A 13,533-nucleotide genomic window follows, 5' to 3' on the forward strand; every position below is an offset into this window, starting at 1 on the left:
TGAACCAGCATCGCCAGACATCAAGGACGGAAAGCCCATCACGAGAGCCAGACCACCGGCCAAAAAAATGGAAGGAAGAGGAACGAAAGAGGGGGGAAGCGGGGAGGAACAAAGACGGGAAAGCTGGGAGGTGGGGGGAGGGGAGAACGACGACGGGGGGAGGAGGGAGGAGGAGGAGGCGGCCCCCCTCCCCCGGATCTAGATCTGGTTAGACAAGTTTTCTAGAGAGAGAGAGAGGGGATTTCTGGGACAAAGAGAGAGATGATTTGCCCGCATGGTTAGAACGCCCTAATAGTGCAATTTCCATACTCATTGGAGCTTACGTGAACAATCGTGACCAAGTCTATGCGTTTTACACCCTGATCAATGCCTCGAATTTGTCGACAGTGTTCGTGGATGAATTGGGTTCTTTAAAAATGCTGACATGGGCTGGTAGATGGGTCGAGTTTTATTCGGTCCTTGACGACCAATGCGTTTATAATGGCCGATGTGGTGCTTATGGTTACTGCAACTCAAATAACGGGTAAGAGTTCGAGTGCACGTGCCTTCCAGGGTATTGACCCTAGTTCAGCAGAGGAATGGTACCTATGGGATGCATCGGGAAGGTGCATCAAGAAGCGCGAGGCACTTTCCATGTGTGAAAACAGAGAAGGGTTTGTCCAGGTTGCCAATGCAAGGATTCCAGATACGTCCAAGGCACATGTATCGATGAGCCTCAATGAGCCTGAGTGTAAGGATGAATGCTTAAGAAACTATTCTTTCTTTGCGTACATGAGTGATGCAGAAGCTGGAGCAAGGGCGAACTGCATCACTTGGTATGAAAATTTGATGGATGTGAGAAGGCACGTGAGAAGATTTCCTGGCGGGGGACAAGACTTGTATGTACGGGTTGATGCGGTTGAATTAGGTATGTCGTTTTGTGCTAAATTTTTGTACTGAATTTAATGAATCAATGTCCAATGTTTTTATTTTATTTAACTCAACGTATGGAATCAAGAAGAACAAAGTGAAGGAATGTGGCCGTTGTTGGGACATCAGTTGTCTTAACATTCGTCATCGGTATCACCTTAGTTTGTTGGTTGGTGATGGAGAAGTGAAGAAGAGGTAAGCAATTAATCGGCATTTCTTACTATGCTATCTTATGTCTTTGTACTTTGTTTACACCCATTTTTGACAAAAATCAGAGAACAAATTTATGGGCTAAAAGGTGGCCTAGAAAGACAATTTCTGGCTTTGAAAGGCCTTATGACCGGTTGACCCACAAAATAGGGCCGGTTTGGAAACCATTGACTGATTGGAGTTTTGCAAAGGCATGGGTTAAATTAATTATCACAAGCCCAAGTCCAAGACAGGCCAAAGATGTAGAGACCCGAAAAATTTTAATTATTGAAATGTTTATTAAATGCCTAATGGGAAAAATAGGATTTAAATGATGGTTATTAGAATTAAGGATTGAAGTGAGAGAATAGAAGATTGAGGGAGTATGTGTGTGATTAAAAGATATAAGAGTATATAAAGTGGGTATGTGGTGTGTAGGAGATCATTTTCTCCCATTCCTCTCTCTCATCCGTTCTATCTCTCTCCCAGCCGAACCTCTCTCTCTCTCTCTTGCTCATTCTCACAAAACTCCACCTTATACCTCCAAAACCTTAAAGATCAAGCTTCATTCGACCTTCTAATCGCGTTCTTAGGCTCGAAATTCCTTAGGTTAAGCTTGGAGGAGAGGATTTCGGTTGATTTCTAAGGTTTGGAGCTAGGGCTCATTCGAATCTCTTGGGTTTCGCTCCTTGAATCAAGGTAGGGATTTCTAACTTTCTATGTATGTTTATGAGTTGATTTGGTGTCCAAAACTTGCTTTGGATCGTTGTTTGGAAGCCTTGTGTTTGCCCTTGAAAGCTGTAAATTCGTGCTGAAAAACCCAGGTGCTACATGTACCAGCATTTACCCGGTACATGTAGCAAACCCAGATCTCATTGATTTCGCTCATTGGCTACATGTAGCGCCCTTAATTGCTACATGTACCAAACTCAGATTTTTCATTCTGTTCGCTGGCTACATGTAGCGCCCTTAATTGCTACATGTACCAAACTGGAAATTTCTGAAAAGTTTTCCCCTTCATGGTTTGGAGCCCCGATCACTTCTAAACCCTTTCGGACACTTCCAAACCTATCTCAAGAACATTCAATTGAATTCCTACGATTGATTAATGTTACCTTTGGTCCATTGGTCTTCCGTTAGTAAGAAACGAATAGAGAATTACATGGTTAAGATTTCGTTATAATGCATCCTATTAATTGTTGATTACTTGTGAATGTTTATGGCTCGTATGTGACATTGTTGACATGTTGTAAGATGTCCCTTGTATGAGTGTGATCGTTTGGAAGTCATAGCTAGCATAGTGAATAAGAGAGTAGTCGTATGTGTCGGAAGTTGGGGTAGGGAGTCTCGTAACGCAAGGGGTGGTAATACGGAGACTCAAATGGGTCACGTAACGCAAGGGGTGGTAATACGGTGATCCAAGTTGTTAGGGTTTACGTAACGCAAGGGGTGGAAATACGATAACCTTCGTGATTGTTATACGGTGACGCAAGGGGTGGAAATACCGATGGTGGAAATTTGTGATAGAGAGCCGCTTCAAGATTGCTAGAGTTGTTAATGTCTTGTGAACTAGTTAGCATATTAAGACAAAGGTACATCTTAGAATGATCTTATTGGCACTCTTGTGAGTTCGTTGTTGACCATTGATTGAGCTGAATCTCTTGACTTCATCCCTCCTACCCGTATCATCATATTCATACATAGAATTGCTAGAGATTTTCCTACTGGGCTAGTGTAGCTCAACCTAATCGTTCTTTTCAGGTTCAAATGCTGGACAATAGCTCGTATGCAATGTGTGCTTGGAAATGAAAGACTTTTTGGAAGCTAACCTCATGTAGTTACTTTAGCATCTTTGTATTAACTTTATTTTGCCAAAGATGTAACAGTAACTCATTATCTTAATCCTTTTGACCAAACGTTTGTAATATTTTAAATAGGATCGTACTTGCATTTATGTATTTTTGGGGCCAAAACGCCAAAGTTGTAAACCTGTGATCGTGGGGATTCGATTGTAATTTAAGACAGGTGGGAACCATTTTGGGTAATATATATTTGATAGGCGAGGTTCTTTATTTAAAATGTATTACTTAATTATGTTGAAAATCGAGGGCGTGACAAAAGACATGGGTTTACCCGCTGGATCTAGATGTTTTTATCCAGGCCTAGGCCAGCTCCTAAGAAATAATAAAGCCTTCTAAATAGGTTCAAATCAGTTAAAAGCCCAAGTTTTCTTTATAGGATTGGGCTCACGAGTCCTACGAAGAAAAATCGAGGCTTATGATTCACCTCAAGTTCGGGCCCAATTGATAGATGGGCCTACTTCCTTAAAAATGTCACACATGGCCTTTGATTGGTAGGCAAAGGCCTTAAGCTACTCACAGGTAGCTCAGGGACCTAGAATGTTCTTGCATGATAGGTCTGGGCAAGCTACTTACAAACAGCTCAAGGTCTGAGTGGCCACCTTCCTTCAGCATGAAGCAAGGCCAGGGACAGGTGGCATACATGTAGCCCTTGGAGCTGCTGGTGAATGACTCATTCAAGACCTAAGCAAGCTGCTCACAAGTAGCTCACCCAGGTCTGGTCGATCCTTTGTTTCTTGATTCGTCTTTCATAAGAAATCAGACTTAGAGGATTTAGAGGGCCCACAAGATATGCAGGGACCAATATAGTGTTGGAAAGGCCCAGAGAAATCTAGGTCTTCAGCATTGGTGGGCCTAGAGGATGTCCATTCAAGTAGTAGCTTGAGTGTTGAAGCAGCTCAAAAGGCTTGGATGCTTGAGGAGTCGAAATTCCTTTTGCCCTTTTGCAAAGTTTTATGCAAGAAAGGATGGTTTCTCAGGCCTTGGCCATTGTTCTTGGAGTAAAGAGCACGTTTTGGTCAGGGAACAGCCTGTCATTGTAGCATTTTGAAGCAGCTCAAGAAGGTCACATGGCAACCGTGCATTGAAGTATTTGAAGCAGCTGAAGGCCTGTAGCTCCTGCCTATAAATCACAGCTTTGAAGGCCTTATGAAGGGTCCACAACCTCAAGAGCTCACAGCTTTTGCACCTACATTTTCATTTTTTTCAAACATTACTTGTACTCACTTCATAGTAGTTTAAGTTTTTATCATAATCCTTGTATCCAAGCTTCGTTAAACCGTTATTGGAGTTTGTTTGATCCTAGTTTAGCCTCGTTTCATCTTTAATTCTTTCCATTTTTCTAGCAACGGTCAGAAAACTTTAAGTCCTTAGCTCGCAAAGGCAACCAACAAACCATCACGAGGCCTTACCTTTTGGGCCAAGCACAGTCACTCAAAAGGAGTCAGATTTTGAGGCACGAAGGCCTTAAAAACAACCCGGACAACAATCTTGTCCTGCCACGCCCGCATTACTAGCCAATTTGGTTTTACATGTTTCTGTGAGAAACATACTTATGTTACGTTTTGGTTTCATAAGAACATTTTGACGATGTGGCGCAATGTAATTGATTTAGAGAAAAGTCATTCCCAATGAAGGACCATGTAACTATTTCGGAAGAATTTGGATTTCCATTAGTATTTGTAACCTCAGTTTTGTACATGGTTTTATCAAAAAAGAATCACACTTGGGATTACCCCCCTCCTCATGTCTGGGTCACTCAGTATTGAACTCATTTAGCTGTATATTTTCATATTTTTTTTGCGATTACTGATGCAGGGATAGACATTTAAGACAGTTCTGATGAAGAAAATGTAGAAATGCCCTTCTTTGATATGGTCAGCCTTGAAGGGGCAACTCACAACTTTTCTGATACAAATAAAATTGGACAAGGGGGTTTCGGCTCTATTTACAAGGTAATTTAGTTTTTATGATTGAATCCAAAAAAAGTGAAACGATTAAAACTCTCTAAAAGAGAGCTAAGTAGTCTTTATGAATTGACTCTTGTGTTGACTAACACAGAGGCGTTTATCAACCGAAAGAGACATAGACGTCAAACGGCTTTCGAGGGACACCAAACAAGGTTTGAAGGAGTTCAAAAATGAGGTTAAGCCAAACTTCAACACCGTAATCTAGTTAGGCTTTTGGGATGTTGCATCCTTGGAGAAGAATGGATGCTAGTTTACGACTACATGCCTAATGGAAGCTTGGATTCCTTCAATTTTTTTTTTTTTGGGCATCAAAGAAGAACATCATATATATAAATGAAACAAAGAGTACAAGGGTTTAATAAAACTGTAGTGGTCCGATATTTTTGTTCGGCCACAGTCGCTACATTCGATGGAGGCCACGATGCTACCATCCACGGTCCATCCCAGAGTTAGGCCACGAGGCTCGGCCATATCCCCATGAGAGCTCATCCACGAGGCTCGGCCATACCTCTATAAGAGTTCATCCACGAGGCTCGGCCATATCTCCCATTAGAGCTCATCCACGAGGCTCGGCCATATCTCCCATGAGAGCTCATCTACGAGGCTTGGCTCATCTTAGAGTTAGGCCACGAGGCTCGGCCATATCTCCTATGATAGCTCATCTATGAGGCTCTGCTCCGCTCGGAGCTAGGGATTAAGCTCGGCCATATCTCCCATGAGAGTTCATCTACGAGGATCGGCTCGGCCCGAGGCTAGGCCACAAAGCTCGGCCATATCTCCCATAAGAGCTCATCTACAAGGCTCGGCTCGGCAAAGCTAGGCATTAGGCTTGGCCATCTCTCCTTCGAGGCTCGGCTCGGCCTGAGCTAGGCAACTGGGCTCAACCATGTCTAGGCAACTAGGCTAGGCCATGTCTCTCATGACAGCTCACACTAACTGCCTTATCCGCTACGTCACAGGTGACGTCAGCCAACGCGTGTCAGACGCATAGACGAACTTGGAGAGCAAGCCAAGGACCCTTTATAAATACCAAGGGATAACAACCCTAAAAGGTAGATCGTCTCCTACCCTCGAAACCCTGGTCCTTTGCTTTCCTCTCTCTGCGCTATTCTCATCCTCACGCCGGAGGGCCATTCTGGGGCTCCTCCGATGTGGTCTTTAGTCATGCTTCGTGGTGCAGGTTAGGTTCAAAGGAACGAGGTTAGATCCAAACGAACAATAGTTCCAGAGGAAGCGAGCCACGTTCATCGGAGCCCCACAATTGGTGAACCCGACGTGAACTACTTCAATCTTCGATGGCTCCACCCCCTCCTACTTGTTTTCCTCTCTTCGTCACTCTAAATCAAGCCTCCGTCCAACAAGATGGGTGAACCTCCTCCTCTTCTCCCAATCAATCTGGTCTCCTCTGAGATCGGAGGAACTTCAACGACTTTCTCTCACCAGCCAGGCTCCATCCCTCCTGATCCCAATCCCGTGACCCAGCAGCCACCCACCATGGCGGAAGATACCCTCACCTACGTTCAAGATGCTTGAACAACAGCAGGAAACAGTGAGCACCACCATCGTTTGGTCGATGACCAAATCGCCCCGCCCCTCGAGAACATTAGAGCTAGAGACAACATTGCTTTTAGGCAACAAAGGTCTCCGGTCCACCAGTGCTTGGGGAACCAATGAACAAAGAGCCACAAACTAGAAGGTCCAGCTGTGACGGCCGACCTCCGAAGTCGATTCACGAGGTCCTGCTCAAAAAGTTCACTGAATCTCCCTTCTAAAAAAAAAATCCAGGCCAATCTTCAAAAACATGGAGTACATTTGCCAAAAGACTCACGAAGAATTCTTGGCCAAGCATGAGGCACGAGGCACCCGCGCTCCTTGTAAGGACTCTCACCTAGATAATACGATTATGATTAGGTATTATGGTATAATGAATAAGTTAGTCATTTTATTAATCTTTTTAAGAAGATTTCGGTCACTCGTTGACTTAAGGGTCATAGAAATGACTTGTCTTGACGATTCGACGGTACCTTCCAGGCAACCTTGCGGATAGCCTAGAGGTGATTTTCAAACGATTTAAATTGAACTAGTTCAGGGATTCAGTATCGGAGGTAGAACGTCGCCCGCTTCTGGCTGATATTGCGTATCGACTACGAATTAGGCCGCAGGCACGTTTCAAGTCGAGAGGCCTGCTGGATAAAAATTTCAAAGTTTTGGATTTTTCCTTAGAATTCCGAGAGTAGGACGATTCTTAAAATTTTCTAATTAGTCTATGGTACGAATTTGGTATTTTTCTGAGATCGAATTCCGGACAGTTTTCGTAGGCGCGCGCGCCTACACACCGAGTTTTTTCTTCCTCTTTTGCATGGACCGGTGGCATGGATGAGTCAACAAATGTCCAAATCAAGGACACTTGTCTCAGTCCACCAACTTCTCCCTTGCCTATAAATAGGCTTGACTTGCTTGACTTGTGTTGTTCTTTTTCAAACCAAAACAAAACACATATATAGAGAGAGAGAGAGAGATCCGAGAGTGAGAGAGAGAGAGAGCTTAGGTACAGTTTCTCTTCTGTTTTTATCTTATTTTGTTGAATCTTAGCTGATTTGGTTTGCATGCAAGCCAAAAGGGATGCTAAGACATGTTGTAATTCTAGGACAGATTTTCTGAGCTTCAGTTTCTGCCATTTTTGACTCTTTTAAGCTACGAATTGTTACTGGGTTCCTTCAAGTAAGTTGTAGATCTTTTTGTTGGGAAGAATTAGCCACTGGAATCAACTGAAACGGATTTAAAATGAATTAGTTATGAATTTTTTTCTGCAAGCTGTCCAGTGTAGGACGAATCTGGATGAAATTTCCCTTTTGTTTTGAGATTTATGCTTTTGTTTTGTAAAGAGAGTCACTATATTATTTTTTCTAGAGTTGCATCTATGGATTAGTTAACTTTGGGATCTAGTATTACTTTGATTGGATTAAAAATGAGTGAGTTATGCTCTTTTTGTTAAAAGGTGGCAATTTCTCCTATTTTGAGTAGTTTGTAGTCATTTTTGTGAAATTTTGTATTATGAACTAATTTTTCTCCGAATTTTTATGAATTAATTGAACATTTACTTTTAAGATCAGAACCTAAATTTTAGTTTTTAGTCTCAAATAAATTATGATATTACTTTTGGTTAAGCCGTTATGCTGTCGGTTTTAAAACTAGTCTAGCATTTTATTATATGTATACAAATTTCTTGTGACTTTGCATGTCTTATTCTTTTCTTTATATTGAGTTTTATTTTGAATTTTTAAGTTGATTACTTAAGTCGGGTGCATCGTTTGGCGATAAATGGACGTTTGATACCAAGAACGAACCCCGACACCTCCTATCGACTGAATAAGTTTTCTATTAACCTAAAATCATGCATGCACAAGATTTGGCATAGTGTGACATGTACCAAAGTGTTTACAAAAAAAAAAAAAAGAAGAAAGAGTTTAAATTACTATTTTGCCCTTAGGGCCATTTTGTGCCTAAACTACCATTTTCTTGTACTAACCGGTGAAGTTAATCTTTTATGTTAATTTTCTTTGAATTTTTACTTTTGGATCAGATTTTCATTAATTTAAATTTTAAGTTGATTAAAATAGTTTGAGTCTCCTATATTAAAGGTTAATAGACTATTTTACTCTTTGAGAAGTAATTATGTTTCTAGATCTATACTTATTCTATTGACTAATTTCTCTTCTTTTGACTTTTAACATCTTAGTTGGTCGATGTTTGACTTTGGTCTTACTTTATGTTTAGGTTCGGGTGTGCGAGGGTGAACCAGTAGGACACGTCTAGCCTTAGCTGCATCGGCAGGACGAGAGGTGAAACATGCACTATCTTTGCTATACTTTGTTTTAATGCCTAAATCGCCTTTGCATGTTATAATGAAAAAGGAATTTCTTATAACATAATCCTGAAAAGGAATATATAATTTTCTTGTCGATGCATCTGAACATGTGTCCCTACTTGAGGACGGTAAAAAGACAAAGTGGAATTGGAGTGATAAGGTTGGAGGATATTGATCAGATATCCTGATGGTTTGACGTCATTCCCTTTTATGTAGAGGTAGCTCCTCTAGATTTTTGATCGAAACTTGTTCATGAAAAATGCATGAAATCGACGAACAGAGAGGATAATATGATATCTTGAATATCTTAAAGGTTTTCTACTTAAAGCTAGAAATGATAAGAGTACATTTTACCGATTTAATTTGGTTGGATCAATCCATGACATAACTGGAAGAAAGAACTTGTTGTTTCTCAAGAAGTTTTTCAAGTTAAACTTTGAATTCGATGTGTCATGTTTCACACGAGCTTTAGCTTATGAATTTTCAAAATAACTCTTTTCAGGTCAACAGCAGTAGATGGACTAATCTTCGCCTAAAGTTGAAGTTCTTTTGTTGTATATATGCTCATGTGTGCCCTTGTCATTAAGATCTGTTATATAGGATAGTTTTTGTTAGCCGGTTTGTCCCGGTCTATGACGACTTAAGCTGTGTAATCTATGTACTCGTATGACTTTTTGCATCCGCATGCTAGAACTCTGGATAGTTTGCGATATGAAAGTTAGAAACTTAAAAAAAAAAAATGCCACATTTATAATCGCAAATCTTAAGTCCTTTGGCAACTAGTATGAAGGGGTTTTAAATAATCTTCTCTTAACTGTTCACAACTTTAGACCTAGGGTGACTTAATCATTGGTCGGACATTGACCCATGTCTCGTTGGGTTGGGTCGTGACACTCCTCCTGTCACTCAGAGCGCATACTTTGCAAATTTTTTTCTAAGTGTTCATTTATCTCGGCTACAGCTGACCTTTGCAATGCTGATTCCAATCACACTCGTGTATTAGCCGTCGTACAATGTTGATCTTTGGTTTGGCTCAGAGATTTCAGCTCTTACGCCATCAACGGCCTTTGGCCAACCCTCAACCGTCGAGGCTTTTTAGAGTCCAATCGACTGTTCGGCGCTTGCGCCATCAACAGCCTTCGGCCAACCCTTAACAGTCGGGGCTTTTTAGAGTCCAATCGACTATACGGCGCTTGCGCCATCAACAGCCTTCGGTCAACCCTCAACTGTCAGGGCTTTTTAGAGTCCAATCGACTGTTCGTCGCTTGCGCCATCAACGGCGTTTGTCCAACCCTTAACCGTCGGGGCTTTTTAGAGTCTAATCGATTGTTCGGCGCTTGCGCCATCAATGGCCTTTGGCTAACACACAAAATTGTTGGGGCTTTTTAGAGTTCACATGACGTTCAGCGCTTGCGCCATCAAAGACCTTCATATCGGTCGACCAACTTTCTCGCGCTGGGAGGCTTTCTAGAATCCACCTGCCATTCAGCCCTTACCATCAAAGGCTTTTGCTACAGTTTGGCCACTTATATTCGGCCAAACTCATTGTCAACTTCTCCTGTACTCTTTGTACCAGAAGAAGTTGAGGGGCTATTGTAGTGGTCCAAATATTCTGGTTCGGCCACAGTCGCTACGTTAGACAGAAGGCCACGATGCTACCCTCCACGGTCCATCCCGGCGTTAGGCCACGAGGCTCGGCCATATCCCCATGAGAGCTCATCCACGAGGCTCGGTCATACCTCTATAAGAGTTCATCCACGAGGCTCGGCCATATCTCCCATTAGAGCTCATCCACGAGGCTCGGCTCGGCCCGAGGCTTGGCCATATCTCCCATGAGAGCTCATCTGCGAGGCTTGGCTCATCTCAAAGTTAGGACATGAGGGTCGGCCTTATCTCCTATGAGAGCTCATCTACGAGGCGAGGCTCAGCCCAGAGCTAGGCATTAAGCTTGGCCATATCTCCCATGAGAGTTCATCTACGAGGTTCAGCTCGGCCCGAGGCTAGGCCACAAGGCTCAACCATATCTCCCTTGAAAGCTCATCTACGAGGCTTGGCTTATCTCAGAGTTAGGCCACGAGGCTCGGCCATATCTCCCATGAGAGCTCATCTACGAGGCTCGGCTCGGCCCGGAGCTAGGCATTAGGCTCGGCCATCTCTCCCTTCAGGCTCGGCTTCGCCCGAGCTAGGCAACTGGGCTCGGCCATGTCTCCCATGACAGCTCACACTAACCGCCTTATCCACTACGTCACAGGTGACGTCAGCTGATGGGTGTCAGATGCATAAACGAACTTGGAAAGCAAGCCAAGGACCCTCTATAAATACTAAGGGATAGCAACCCTAAAAGGTAGATCGTTTCCTACCCTCGAAACCCTGGTCCTTTGCTTTCCTCTCTTTGCACTATTCTCATCCTCACGCCGGAGGGCCATTCCGGGGCTACTCCGGTGTGGTCTTTAGTCGTGGTTCGTGGTGCAGGTTAGGTTCAAAGGAATGAGGTTAGATCCAGATGAACAACAGTTCCAGAGGAAGCGAGCCACGTTCATCGGAGCCCCACATAAACAAAATACAACACAAAATACACTTAGAACTATGCTATCGCCAAAAGATAAAGACTAACAAAAAGTCTAGGGACGCCAACGACAAGCGCAGGCCAATAAGAGGCCTAAAGAAAAGAGCATAGTATGGGAAGTGTGGAAATTTTGTGTGCAACAACTCCAGAACATAACATAAGCAAATAAAACTAAAAAGCAACAAATTAAGGTAATGCATCTTTAGAAACACATTCGTAAGAAGGCCGCCAACATCGAAACTCGAAAACACTGTGAAATTTCTACCACAACCTGCCTCCAAGCAAACCTGCAAAAAAAGACTTTACCACAAGTACATGCCGTGCAGCCCCAAGTCCCAACAACCGTTCTCCTTTATGGTAGGTGATGCATCGAGCAAACCCAGAATAGAGGACCAAACTGCTGGTTGGATCGTGCCCATTTTTAATGGCGGCCAATGCAGATCAGTTAGTCAATAAGCCAAAACCTACCTAAGCCAAACAACCTCTTGGCGTCGAACCGTAACACTAATAACAGAGATGAAAGAGTATGCACCGCATACTCTCCATGATTCTGACAAAAAAGCCATCAAACCCCAACTCAAGGAAGAAGCCATGCATGGAAACGGGGGTTTCAGCTCTGTTTACAAGATAATTTTGTTTTTCTTGCCTAAATCCATAAAAGAGTGGAACGATTATAATTCTCCAAAAGAGAGCCAAAAGCTGTAGACTTGCCAAGTAGTGGTCGTCGTAACAAAAATGACACTTGTGTTGACTAACACAGGGTCATCTATCAACTGGAAAAGACATAGCTGTCAAGCGACTTTCGAGGGACTCCAAACAAGTCTTAGGAAATTCAAAAATGTGGTTATTTTGATCGCTAAACTTCAACACCGTAATATAGTTAGACTTTTGGGATGTTGCATTGCTGGAGAAGAACGAATTCTAGTTTACGAGTACATGCCCAATGGCAGCTTGGATTCCTTCATTTTTGGTTTGCCCAATAAACCTTCCTCTCTCTTGTTTCTTCATCGAAAGTCATACTTAATCAATGGGAAAGTATATTTCCACAGAAGTTTGTCTCGTTATATGACAAAAAAAGTAAATATAGTGTAATAAATTTTGTGGAATTGCAGAAATAACACGAAGCAAATTGCTCTCATGGAATAGGCGCCTAGATATCATTATTGGGATTGCTAGAGGGATTCTTTATCTTCATCAAGATTCAAGATTGAGAATCAGTCATAGGGATCCTAAAGCTAGCAATGTGCTACTTAATAGTGAGATGAATCCCAAAATTTCAAATTTTGGCTTGGCTAGGGCTTTTGGAGGTGATCAGTCATCCGCAGGAACAAAAAGGGTGGTCGGAACTTTGTATGTGATTTAAGTCATGTTCCCTATTTTATGCATAATAGCCTTTACCTTTGACTTTTCATTTCTTTTTATAATGTTATGTAGTGGTTACATGGCTCCCAAATATGCAATCGATGGCCTATTTTCAACAAAATCAGATATTTTTAGCTTTGGAGTCATAGTTTTGGAGATAATGAGTGGCAAAAGGATCTAAATCTTCTTGGGCATGTAAGTTCACACACAAAGAACCTGATAGCCTTTTCACCATTTGTATATTTTTGTTATAGTTGATTTCTAACTATATTGAGCCATTTTCAGGCATGGAAACTTTGGGTGGATGGAAAGGCTTTTGAATTAATAGATCCAGTGATGGAGGGTTCATTTCCTATGTCCAAGGTGTTGAGATGTATACAGATTGGTCTCTTATGCATGCATAAATGCCCCAAAGACAAGCCGACTATGTTGTCTGTGGTCGTATTGTTGGTTTCATATAATGTAGCTTTGCCCCAACCCAACCAACCTGGCTTTTATATTGAGAGGAGTTCCAAATAGGGAGAACAGACCCATGAACATGTTGAGAAAAATTCGGCAATAACAGAAAATTCCAGAGAACAATTCCATTGATAATTCGAAGTTACAGAATACATAACAATAGACAGATTATAAAACGAAATACAAACAGATTTCTGAAAATCAAACCGAGTCCTGTGTGATACCACAGTCTCCTTAAGAAAGATTCGCCGCCTACCGTCGGTGTTGTAGGATCTTGTTCGGCGTCTTCCTCCCAGGGTTGGCTCGGCTATACCGCAAGCCGTCGGAACACCACCGTCGACCGCCTTGGCG

At 42.4% G+C, this 13,533-nt stretch overlaps 1 pseudogene; it reads left to right on the forward strand.

The window, feature by feature from the left end:
* Positions 1-480: 480 nt before the first annotated feature.
* LOC131307037 (G-type lectin S-receptor-like serine/threonine-protein kinase RKS1) lies at positions 481-13,242 on the forward strand (annotated as a pseudogene).
* Positions 13,243-13,533: the final 291 nt, after the last annotated feature.

Source organism: Rhododendron vialii, chromosome 11a (assembly GCF_030253575.1).
Source record: "Rhododendron vialii isolate Sample 1 chromosome 11a, ASM3025357v1".
Taxonomy (NCBI): domain Eukaryota; kingdom Viridiplantae; phylum Streptophyta; class Magnoliopsida; order Ericales; family Ericaceae; genus Rhododendron; species Rhododendron vialii.